We start from the raw sequence: 13,292 nt of genomic DNA, 5'->3' as shown, positions 1-13,292 counted from the left end.
GTGGGCTTTGAGGTTTCCAAAGTTTATGCTCTTTCTCTCTGTAGATCATGATGAAGCCTCTGAAACTGTAAGCAAGCCCCCCACCAAATGCTTTCTTTTATAAGAGTTGCTATGGTCATGGTGTCTCCTCACAGCAAGAGAACAAGAACTAAGATATCAATAGCATTTACTGAAACTAGTTCTCAGAGTCTGAATTACTCTTCACATAATGAGTTACAGAATGGCAAAGATAGAATTAAGGAAGCTGCAGGACTCAGACAGGCTATTCTGAAGATACAGGCAGAGAGCTGATGAAGATCAAATAAGTCTCTTCAGGGCACCAGGTATGTTTTAGGAACCACAGCCACAGAGATTTCTGGATCAGATGCAGCTCCACATTGCAGATATTTGTTTTGTTTTTAAATTTATTTTTAACAAATTTGCACACGTATACAATAAGGAACTTGGGGTGATCTCACATGTGTATACAACATAATTTGATCACATTTATTAATATTATTCTGTCTTGTCCCACTCCCCTCTCCTGCTGAATCTGCTTTGCTAACTAGTCCGCCTCCATCTTTTATGTCTATTTTTGACTCAGTGGTGATTTTAAGTAAAATTGATGGCATGGGCATGGAAGGGGTGATATACAAGAGTTTGGGTAACTTACCGTTGGCTCCAACACTGAGAAAAATGACTTCCCCCTTCCCTTCCCTTGGCAGCTCACTTGCCATGAGCTGTTCTTTGGGAAGGGATAGGGCTTCAAGAGTCTCGCTTCCATGTGCGATGGGGTATTGATGGGCCCAATCTTCTGCTGATCCTGTGCTGATAACTACAGTTGCTTTGAGTCCATTGTTGTCCAGGTCACATCAAAAGATAGTGTTTACCAGCACTCCTCCCCATCCTCTGGTCCTTACATTCTTTCTGACTCCTCTTCTGTTCCCTGGACATCAGAGTGGATAACACAGATATCCCGTTTGGGGCTCAGTACTCTATGTTTGAAATGGGTTGTATGTTCTGGGAAGGCAGAACAGTGATTGTACTGAGCCTGCAGTCATAGCTCTTTGCTATGACAATTCTTCAGACAAAAATTACAGTAAGAAAACGTGTATCCGCACCCCTTCCATGTCTTAGTCTTGGGGCACTCTCCCTTTCTGCTCTCAGGTGAGGGGGTATACTGCCATTGTTGCTAAGTTCACAGGCCTCTTTATTTTGTGACTTATTCAGCCACGTGTCCCCTCATTCCTGATTTAATTTGGTAATTTCAAAGGTAGGAGCATCTTCTTCATATTGTGGTTGAGAATTCCTGGAAAGACATTGTGTGCAGAGATGGATAGACTGATTAGAACAGCAGTACTGTGGGGAGATTGGAATGTTGCAGGTCCAAAAGCTAATTATCTAACCTTGGGTTCAGAACAGCCATTCCTTGCCAAACTTTATCAAACTACAAGCTCAAAAGCCAAAAATGTCGTCAGATAGCATCTTAGGCTTAGAGAAAAGTTTCCTCCATCTTGCTGTACTCTCCGATGTACTAACCAATGTATTTTAAACTTGCCTTGATTTATGACTTTCTGTGTTCTGTAAGAGTATAAAAGTTCATGAAACTCCTTTCTCATTAGAATATTAGGGGTAGCCTAAATCTGTACTTCTGGGCCAGGCTCACTTACCATGGATCCAGAATAAAAGATCTCCTATTTCCTTTAAGATGAGAGCTGTGGTTTCATATCAATATTGTGACCGAGTATGCTGAACAGGGCTTGGCAGTTGACTTGCACACATGAGATGTGGGTCAAATTTCTTCAGCATTTATCCTCACAGCAGAACAACTTAGGCCAGAGGTATAGCTTTATAAAATGGAGTGACTTGAAGCTACAAGTACAGCGAGAGCTACTGCTCTGAACCATGTGGAATGACTCAGAACAACACAGGAAGGAAGCTTATGTCCTAAGTGCTCGAGAGTAAGGAGATGCACATATGGACTGTGGTGTGATTACACCAGCCCCCAGCCCCTGTACTGAGGATTTAGCTTCCTCCCATGGTGCTAGTGGAGGTGGTGGGATCTTTAGAAGGCAAGCCTACTAGTAGGCCTTTGACATGCCTGTAGAGAGAGCAAAAGGATCCCCTTCCCTCTTTTTTTTTCTTCCACATTCTAGCCATTAAGTAAGCTATTTTGCTCTTTTGTACTCCAAAACTGTGGGCCCAAATTGTAACAGGGAGAGCTCCCCCTTCCCCAACTTTCAAGTAAACTAAAAATTCCCAGGAGACTCTGCCTGACATAAGATATTAGTGACCCTATGGAGATGCCACATGTCCCCAACGCACTCATTGTCCCATTTCATTAGACCCTGTGATTAAGCCTTTTTGGATAACAACACTTTCTTCTATATGCAGGAGCTATAGACCAAAGCTTGATAGTAAAGTCATCTGGTAAACTGCAGAGCCAAGGGGGTAAAAGCAGATTTATTCCTCTTAATCATAATGCCTCATAAGTGTAATAATGCAGCTGCCTACCTCCAAATATCATTTCTAGAGTACAAAGGGCACTGCTCAAAAAAAAAATCTCCCTTTTCACTGTGCATTCTATCTCACCAACCCTTACAATGGTGATGATGAAAAGCACGCTTTTCAACTATGGTGCTGTGCAAGAGGCAGTTACTGCTCACTAAGAGTTCCTTCAATCTCCAGTACTGTCTTGGCAGCAAAGAGGTCCTAATTATGGACAACTAACAATGAGAAAGAGCATGTGTCTATTCTATGCCAAGTATCTCTTCCACTTACCTTTGTCATTCAAGGTTTCTCATATAATCAATAGGACATGTCTTTATTTTCTATGGGTATCCCATGAATTCTTCAACAATAACCAGTTGTTATTAATGTAATGGTTTTAATGATAGAAGGTTTAAGGGTTAAGCCCTGTACTGACAGGTTTTGTGTGTCAACTTGACACAAGCTGGAGTTGTTACAGAGAAAGAAGCCTCCCTTGAGGAAATGCCTCCATGAATCCAGCTGTAATGCATTTTTTCAATTAGTGATTAAGGGGGGGAGGGCCCATTGTGTGTGGTACCATCCATGGGCTGGTAGTCCTGGGTTCTATAAGAAAGCAAGCAACCCAGTAAGCAGCACCCCTCCATGGCCTCTACATCAGCTCCTGCTTCCAAGTTCCCGCCCTGTGTGAGTTCCTGTCCTGACTTCCTTTGGTGGTGAACAGCAACGTGGAAGTGTAAGCTGCATAAACCCTTTCCTCCCCAATTTGCTTCTTGGTCATGATGTTTTGTTCATGCAAATCCTGACTAAGACAAACTGGTACTGGGAGTGGGGTATTCCTATGATAGCCTGACCATGTTTTGGGGAGGACTATAGAAGGACTTTGGAACTTTGAGCTAGAAAAGCCATAGGAATGTTGAGTTCCTGTGGGATATTCTGTAGGAACTTTGAAGATAATGTTGAGAACAGTGCAACTGATGAAGGCCTGGCTTGTGAAATTTCAGAGGAAATATTAAAGATTCTTATCAGGGCCACTGGTATTTTGATTGTGAAGATTCTGTTGTTTTGGTTAGCTTGGGCTGAAGAATCAGCTGTGATTAACAAGATACCAGAACTAAAATTAAACCTTTGCATTATTGGGATGATTGATTCTGGCTAGCTGGAGCTAAAAAATTAGCAATGATAAAGAAGAGACCAGCATCACTAAAGTGAAATTCTCTGGGAAGTGTTTCCTGAGAGCATAGAGAAGCTGTGTTTCAGAGACAGCTAGGGTTGTACTTTGTGTTGGTATCCAGACTTGGTAATGTGTAAGAGTCACCCAGGTTGTACTGGTTTTGAAACATGAAGGGGTAGCAGCTGATGCTAGGCACTGTGAAAGGCCAGGAGAGGCCATTGGTGAAGGTGCAGCCTCAGTGGCAGTTGAAGGCCCAGGACTGAAGGGGTCATGCAGAGAAGTTGAAGCTGAGGCTTAGCACCATGAAAAGAGCCTATGAGAGGCTATTTGTGAAAGTGCAGTCTAATTGCAACAGTAGACAGCAGTGTTTTGGAGATGCCAGTACCATGAGATGACCACCAAGAATAGCATCAGCAGTAGAGTACAGGCAGCTGGAGCCTAAAAGACAAGGTGTGTGCTCCAAAAGGCAGAGCTGAAGAAGAGACTCAAGCCCTTGGACGAGCCCAGAAGATCATGAGTGGATCCCAGAGATTGAATGGTTAGTTTGATTTTGCTATTGATTGTGACTGTGCCCTGCCTGGAATTTTTTCCTCTTGAAGTAAGAAAGTATTTTAGTGGAGCCCACAGTTAAGAGACTTTGAATTGTATAAAGACTTTGAAATTCAAAAGAGATTGGATATTTCAAAGGGATTGAAAATTTAATATGTAAGAATTTATAAAGACTGTGGAACTTTTTAAAGTTATTTAGATCTTGGGACTGAATAAGAAAGTAAGGGTTGAGGCTTAATAGTGATGTGTTCTGTGTGTCGAGTTGACAAGAGGTCAGTTGCACTGGCTGGTTTTGTGTGTCAACTTGACACAAGTTGGAGTTTCCACAGAGAAAGAAGCCTCCCATGAGGAAATGTCTTCATGAGATCCAGCTATAAGGCATATTCTCAATTAGTGATCAAGGTTAGGAGGGTCCATTGTGGGTGGTGCCATCCCTGGGCTGGTAGTCCTGGGTTCTATAAGAAAGCAAGCAATCCAGTTAAAGAGCACCTCTCCATGGCCTCTGCATTAGCTCCTGCCTCCAAGGTTTTGCCCTGTGTGAGTTCCTGTCCTGACTTCCTTTGGTGATGGATAGCAAAGTGGAAGTAAAAGCTGAATAAACCCTTTCCTCCCTAACTTGCTTCTTGGTCATGATGTTTATGCAGGAATAGAAACCTGAGTAAGACACATCCCTAAGCAGTCTATACATTGCTGAATATTTCCCTGGCCCATCCCCTGATTTCTTCTATGTTTATGCCCAAGCTATCACGTTTTCTGAATTTAAAATCATTGTGGATTTCCCTTGTTTATGGTGTGGACTGTTTTTCTTCCTAGAAAAATCTTCTTGACCCACAGCACTCTACAATTCAGCCATGTAAGTCCCAACCTAAGTGTCTAAAACATAATTCATGCTCAAAACATTTTCTCAGCTCAATGAGTATCAATGAGTCTTCAACCGATAATATATCAAAATCAGTGTTGCTAGACTATCATGGTGAATATTCTCTATGTTGAAAATATTACCTTTCCTTATTCCTTTTTACAATGTACAGTAGTTCATGTTTTATTGTTTGTCTGGCGCTGGCATGTATTCAAATGCTAAAAACTGGCCCCATGATCTGTTTGCCCCCAACAAGCAGATCCTCATGCACACAAGTGATGCCATGTAAACTTTGCTCTATTTAACTATTGGTTAAATAGAGGTGGCTACAGCCAGTTATAGGGAGAATAGAAAGAGGTGGTGTGTTCAGTTACTAGGCTGGAGGTTGCAGGTAGGAACCATGAGGAGAAAGAGGAGGAAGTCGGAGAGAAAAGGAAGTCTCCATTAGACATGATGAACCAGACATGGACTCTAAGGAAATGTGCGTGGAACAGATGTCGCCTGCGCAAAATTCAAACAGCAAGTTCTTGAGCAATGCAGCTGGGATGCAGACAGTCTAAGCGATTAGAAATGTGGATTAGAGATCATCCCCCAATAATTGTGCTAGACTTGATTTAAAAAATCCATGGGACTCTGCTCTGATTATTGGGGGCTCCTGGTTATATTAATAACTAATAGAGTTTATTCAAATCCATTTACATTTTATTGTAAAGTCTTTCCCAGGAGAATGGAGGCACCTTGACAGGGGGAAATGCTCTTTGCTCAGACTTGTATATGTAGGCCAGGCAGAGTGACACAGGTCATATGACATAGTATACTCCCAGTACCCAGAAGGTTGAGGCAGGAAGTTTACATGTTTGAGGCCAGGCCAGACTAGGTAAGGAGTGGCTCATTAATGGAACATGAGGACTGTGTCAGACCCCACTGGGAATCTTGGCTTCAAATTATCAGAGCCCCTTTGAAGGTACAGATCCTCTATTCCTTATACAGGACATCCTGGGAGTTAATAAATGGGCTAATGTACATAGAGCATGTCTACATTTGCCGGCCCAAACCATTAGGATGGAGACCATTATGTTCCTGACCAAATGTTGGGCTTTAGATTAAAAAAAAAAATGTTTGACCTGTCTCCTAGAAGACATCTCACAATAGCGACAAATGAGTCTACTCATTGGAAACAAAAAAGGTATGTTCCTAACCTTATTAAATATATTTAAAATATGTTGTAAAAATTGACATTTTTATAAAGTGTATGGCCATTCTATTCACTTTATTAGAACTTAGAAAAATTGTTTGAGGATGATTGGAAATGGTCCCAGCGAAATGCTCTTGGAATATTTTGTCTGATACCTTTTATACTCCATTGTATTTTTCTCCAAAGTAAACATACACCTTCCAAACAATTCTACTGACTGTAGAGCTGCTCCGAGGTTTGAGAACAATTTTCACTGTCTTATTTTGCTGCTGTCAGGTTTTCTAAGTAATGAAGATGGAGTGGTTACAAAGATCACACTGAGAACCCAGCGGTTCCCTCCATGCCTCTCTCTCCTACTTCCCCTCTGCATGTAAGATGGAAGCCCCTGAGCAGCAGCTACGCAAGGCATATGTTCTCCTTTCTGATGGTGTGTGTGTGTGTGTGTGTGTGTGTGTGTGTGTGTGTGTCTTGGTATTGAGATGTGTTGCATGCCTCGTAACCTTTGTTACGATGCATTGTGAAGATTGTTTATGAGGTGACCCAAAAACTCTTTGGAAATGGCTTCAGCCCATGGCAGCTGCTGTCTGGGTTTGATTGTGAAGGTCAGTCTTCCTCAGGCATGTATGCTATACATCCTGGAGTTAGCAGAACTATGCACTATTGGCAGCATGTGCAGAGTGTGACTGAATGAAGATAAAGGTATTGTTATGTATTCTCTGTTCACTTTTAATGCCCCCCTATGTAAAACTTAAGTGTTTTGATGTAACATCTGCCTCTTTGCCCCACCCCAGCCTGTTTCCAAAGATTAAGTTAGAAGATGATGGGTCACAGGCTCTTTGGAAGACTCCTCCTCTTAAATGATTAAAATAAAAATATTTGTGCATCTTTAGGGGTAACATAATGATATGTGGGTCTATATACTCGTATGATATACAGTAATCAAATCTGAGCAATAAACATTTCTATCGCTTCGGAAACCACTAATGTTTATGGATTGGAAATTTTGTCATTTTTAAATCCATTTTTAATATAACAGCATTTTAAGCCAATTGTTACCCCACAATTCTATATAAATCAAGCAATAATACCTCCAAAAAGTAGAGAAGTTATTGGATTAAATATATTGCCTAGTTCAACCAGGAGGTTTTGTCTCCTAAGTTTTAATAGAAAATATACAGACAGAGAGATGGTAGGTATACCTATATGATTCATTATTCTATCTGTATTTTCCTTGAGACATTCTACAGCTATTTTTGAAGATGTGTGTGTGTGTGTGTGTGTTTTCATACATACATATAGTGCCTTCAGAGGCTAGAAGAAGGCACCAAGTCCCCTGAATTCTCTGTTGATCTCAAATTCCAGCTTCCTTGGCCAGTGACTCTCCAGGGAACTTCTAGGCTTTGAATACCAAGGTCCACCGAACAACTACTGGGTTCTCTACCTCTCCAGATCATACATACCCATTATTAGATTATCCTGTCTCTACCACATACACTAATACAGTAAATCCCATTCATAATACACATACACACATATTTTGTATATGTACAGTATCCATATGTGTATATGTGAATTCACATGTGAATATATACATGTGTACATATAGGTGTTCATACACATGCACAGAGAGGCAAGACATTGATGTTAAATTTCTTCCTTGATTATTCTTCATTTTGAGGCAGGGTCTCTCGAACTCAGGGGTCACCGATTCCACTTTGGTAGCTATTCAACTTGCCTCAGATATTCCTCGTTTATGCCTTTCAAATGCTAGGATTATAGAGAGAACACTATACCCACCCAACATTTATGTTGTTGCTGAATTCAGGGCCTTATCTTTGTACAACAAGCCCTTTACCTACAGAGACATCTCCTCAGCTCACATATATATTTCTACTGGTTCTGTTCCCATAGAGAATGGTTGCTAGTACACTTCCATTGTATAAATACATTTTTCGGTAGTTGCTTCGGCCAGGAGAAGCTGCTCACAGTCTCTGGAGCGGCAGAGAGTGGTGTGGGGCAGCCTGGGGCCTGCAATGCGCCTCAGAGTGAACAGGGCCAGGCCATAGGCGTCCACAGAGCTGCCGGTCTGTGGGGCAGTTATGGCTGATGAGAAGCATGTTCAGCATTAATCCCCTGGAGAACCTGAGGCTGTACATCAGCAGATGGTCATGATGGGTGGTTTTTATGATCAGTGTCAGTGCCATGGCCATCGTCTTCCTCACCCTAGGCTATTTCTTCAAAATCAAGGAGATTAAGTCCCAGAAATGACTGAGAAAATGAGACACTGAAGCCTCTCTTCAAGGATACCACTGCACCTGAGAGCATCATGACCATCGGGCAGGTCGCAATGTCCACCCAGCTGCCCCCGTCCCTGGAGGATTCAGGCCCCGTCAATATTTTAGTAGCCATTACCTTGACCTTAGATCCTCTCAAGCCCTTTGGAGGGTACTCTCGAAATGTTACCTGTACTCCCCCATCCTTGGACATCAGATTGGACTATCATACAGGGAAGTCCATGAAGAGATCGACATCATCTTCACACTGCCTGCTGCCAATAACTGTGCTCTCCATGGCCACTGTGAGCAGGTGGTGTTCACAGCATGCATGACCCTCACAGCTGCCCCTAGAGTCTTTCCTGTCAACGATCAGCAACCTCACTGTGTCCCTGACACATACAGCAATGCCATACTATGGCACAAGATCTTCACAACTGCCAGAGATGCCAAAAGGAAATAGGCTCAAGACTACAATCCTTTCTGGTGTTATAAGGGTGCCATTGGGAAAGTCTACCAAGCTTTAAATCACAAACTCTCTGTTATTGTTCTGGTTGACGACTGCTCATTAATAAACCTGAATCTCATGCACACCAGTAACTTCATTTTCATGATGGTGATAATTATTTTCTGCTATGCAGTTATCAAAGGCAGACCCAGCAAACTGCGGCAGAGCAATCCTGAATTTTGCTCTGAGACGACTGCTCATTAATAAACCTGAATCTCATGCACACCAGTAATTTCATTTTCATGATGGTGATAATTATGTTCTGCTATGCAGTTATCAAAGGCAGACCCAGCAAACTGAGGCAGAGCAATCCTGAATTTTGCCCTGAGAAGGTGGCTTTGGCTGATGCCTAATCCCACAGCTCCCCATTTTCTGAGAGACCAAAAACCATGATCATTGCCTGTTGAATCTGCCAGGGCCTGGCCACTCTGTGAATACACGATCTAGTAATGTTGGGTTATTCCAGCCAAAGACATTTCAAGTGCCTGTAACTGATTTGCATGTTTTTATAAACATTGATCTGGAAAAAAAGAATAAATACATTTTTTTCTTTCAGTTCCCCGTTGACTAGTTGTGATATCACACTGCTTCTTTCATTACTTAATGTACTGGAAATAATCTTTGCTGGTATCTTATTTTATCTTTGCATCATGTCTTGGTCTAAAAATTACGTTTTAGGATGGTAGCATGCTTGACCCTAAATGGGCCATCTGTATCAACCCCTTGAAGGCTCAGGAAATGGTAAGAAAGAGGAAGTGGAAAGGATGAGAGAGCTAGAGGGTGAGGAGGTACTTTGCAATAAAAAATGTCTCCTAGACCGGAATGACATGCCCACTGCACTCACAAACTCACTGAAGTGTGGTTCATAAGAACCTGGACCAAGGTGGACCTGTTAGCATTTCATCATCAATGTGAGAAAGGCTTGTGAGACCCCAGTGGGCACAGGAGGAATGGGTATCACTTTCTTCAGTGTTGTAGCCTCTGATAAGTTGCCCAGGCCAGTCCATAGTCCCCATTCAAGCTTTTGCAGGCAACCTCAGTATAAGTGAGTCACACAGAAAGGACATGAAAATAAACCTAGAAGGGGGACTTGTTGGAAGAAGGAGGGGGATGAGACCAGCTAACAGGAAAGGGAAATGACTAAAATTCTCATGTGGGAAACTGTCAAAGAATAAGAAATACATTACTCTTTAACAAATTGGTAGCTAGGTCATCCTCTTGATCAACTTCTTTCTACCTAAAAGGCCTAGGTGAAAACCAACATCAACAAGGTGACCTGAAATGTTACAGACCAAAGTCTGCCATGGGATAACCAGGATTCTTTGGTCCAGGAAGGCACAGGTCCGGCTGAGATGACAGACAGAAACAACCACACACACAGAGGAGGTTTGAATCTGAATGTATTTTGGAGGTCTAAAGCAAGGATTTTTATACAGGAAGAGTTGGTATTACCACTTCAAAAGATGTAGCCAGTGAGAGAGGCACAATTATCATAACCATTTGGTACAAGGAAATGCAAAATCAATCAGGTACAAAGTTTCTCATGTAACAGATACAGAGGATCAATTTACAGATGCCATCAAACTTCCTGATTAGAATACAGTGTCACTCATAGTTTACAGTAAACCTTCAAAGAGTTTGAAGTTTCTTATACCACCTGGGTCTTAACAAGTTCTTGTGAGAAATCCTTATCTATATTTAGCCTTCTACCTTGTAAAACAAAACTTCCTGACTTAATCAATGCTTTCAGTAGCAGAGTGCTAGAGCCATCCTCATACACATACGCACAGCCATATAAATTTGTGTGTGGTTGGAAGGTTGTAATTATGTAAATGACTATGAGGCAAAGCATTGCAATTCTTAAAAGGGAGCTTGGCGGTCAGTGAGTGGACTTCAAAGACCGGATTATCAACCAGGCCATAGGAATCCCCGTGAAGAGAGAAAAGGAGGAAGTCAGGGCAAACTGCTACTTGAGAACTATGGGCCCATCTTAAATAGCTAGGAAGTAAGAGAGTATAGTAAATTGCCAGGTGAGATTTTTCAGCTTCTAAATTTACAGAGAGTTCTGTTATTCCCAGGAGACATTTCTTTTTTTGCCTCTGTCTGTAAAATATCATTTTTACAGACTTCACTGGGCCACCATGGCACTGAAAGATGTAGGCACAGTTATTAGCTTACCTTGTGAACCTTCTCTTTGCAGTTTGGTTTGCATTTATGACCACTATCTCTGCAAGAATTAATTTCTAAACAATATATGTGACAGCTTTCAAAATATTTCCAGTTGTTTGATTTGTCCACCAGTATCCAATACAACACATAAAAGAACTGTCACAACTCCTTTACAGATGAATAACTAAGATTGTGTGTCCTGCCTGATGTCATCCGAACAAACTGTTTCCTGAGGCAAATTCCTTGCAGTTTTCACAGTATGTACACTCTTTCTTGTGCTATGTGTCAATGAATGAATGACCGAATGAATGAATGAATGAATGAATGAATGAGTGGCAGTTAATGCAATGAATTAAGATGACTTTTGTGCTTTGGAAACTTTGACTCTACAAAATTATTTGCAAATTGGCATTAAACTCTGGTTAATTGCTTAAATCGCATTATTCAACTGACCCATGAAACTGTTCACAGAGTCATTTATAATGGTGTCCATGTCTAAAGGAATAGAAAAAGCCACCTAGCAACAAGTTATTAAGCACATTTGTTTCTCATTTAATCTTCAAAATGGCCTTGGGGAGTGACTTCCATGGTCTCAATCATTTGAAATGATAATACCACATTGTAATACTGCCCAGTGAAGTCCTCACATATCCTATGAGAATAATGGCATATCTTAAATCTTAAGTCACAGAAGCACTGATAAATATCCCCAAGGTCAAACAGTGAGATTTGAACTTTGGTGCAAAGCTCAAGTCTTAGATCCTTAGTGGTCTAGAGTACCAAGACTGCTGTTTGATAAGGCTCTGGGACATATCCATTCTGCAGGAAGCTTTGCATTCACGATGGTGAGAGTGAGCTGAAATTGCTGAATTTCAGCTGTCCAGAGGGGTGTGGCATTCTTGGGTACCTTGGAATTCAGGTTGATGCAGGGTAAAAGGATCATGATATTGAGAGATTAAGAATAAGAAGAAACATGGCTGGACCATGGCCAGAAGGGATTGGAGTTTCTTTTCTGAAGAATAGAAATCCTGGAACATGAGGCCAATGTGGTACACCGCTTGTTTCTTCTAATCTTGCCAAGACAAGGGAGCTTAAGGGTCAATGAATACAGAACCACCCAAGGACTTTGTATTGTCAGTGGCTCTGTGTCCAACATAGGCTCAGTACTGTCAAGAGGCAACAGAAGGGGCACCGAGCCCCCAATTCCTTTCCACCTCTGGCATTTTGCCACTTTCTGATAGTCATAGTCGGATGGGAGGGAACTAAGCCTCTCAGAAGGGGAATTAACAAAAATCTTGGTTTCTGTTTGGAGCCCAGCTTCCTAGTTTCAAGAAGGGCTGGTACAGACAATGGTAAAAATCCATAACTACTTTCTGAGTCACATTTGGTAAATTATGGGAACCTGAGAGGATGAGAGAGTAGATGGACACCAACCTTCAAGTAAATCCTCAATTGATTGCCAAAGGTGGGAGAATCTGAAAAAAGACTGAGAAAAATGTGTGATCTGTGAGCAGGAGGGGACTGATTGGGGGAAGACGACCTCAGTGATATTCTAAGGACAAGTCATAGAACATGCGCTGTGAGGCATAGATGCCTGGAGACTTAGGCTAGCACAAATCACTAGAAGGGTTTGGAATTTCACCATTCTCTGATCAAAGCTGGAGATGTAAGTGGTGCAGATGAGGAAGAGGAAATAAGGGTGTGGCCTTCTAGGACTCTGCTTCTACAGTATAAGTTCATTCCCCAGTCATAGAATTTCTTGAAAATACTTGTAAAGAAAATGACCAATACACGTGATTTTACCTCCCTGGGCTGTGACAGTAAATATCCTAAACACACTACAAAATAGATCACAAACACATGTGGAGTGCTAACATCTACCATTAAGTCTAAGCTTCCCTTTGTTGGAATCAGTCGAGCAAATGCACTCATACCCCACCGCCATTCCTTCTTTCCTAGCCAACCTCGTGGCAAGGCTGTGTCCAGCAGTGAGTTTGCCGTTCTTGAGAGAGGAAGTCTCCCACTTCACCACCCCAGACTTCTCTTCCCAAAAGGGTAATAGGAAGACCTGGACTACGGACGACTTTCTCTTCAGCTTT

The 13,292-nt window shown here is 41.8% G+C and overlaps 1 pseudogene; it reads left to right on the top strand.

Moving 5' to 3' along the window:
• Positions 1 to 8,358: 8,358 nt before the first annotated feature.
• On the top strand, positions 8,359 to 9,517 carry LOC127677669 (transmembrane protein 248-like; annotated as a pseudogene).
• The last annotated feature ends 3,775 nt before the right edge of the window (positions 9,518 to 13,292 follow it).

The sequence above is a fragment of the Apodemus sylvaticus genome, chromosome 2 (assembly GCF_947179515.1).
Source record: "Apodemus sylvaticus chromosome 2, mApoSyl1.1, whole genome shotgun sequence".
Lineage (NCBI taxonomy): Eukaryota > Metazoa > Chordata > Mammalia > Rodentia > Muridae > Apodemus > Apodemus sylvaticus.
Note: the sequence above shows the minus strand (reverse complement) of the source record. Positions and strands in the feature narration are given on the sequence as shown.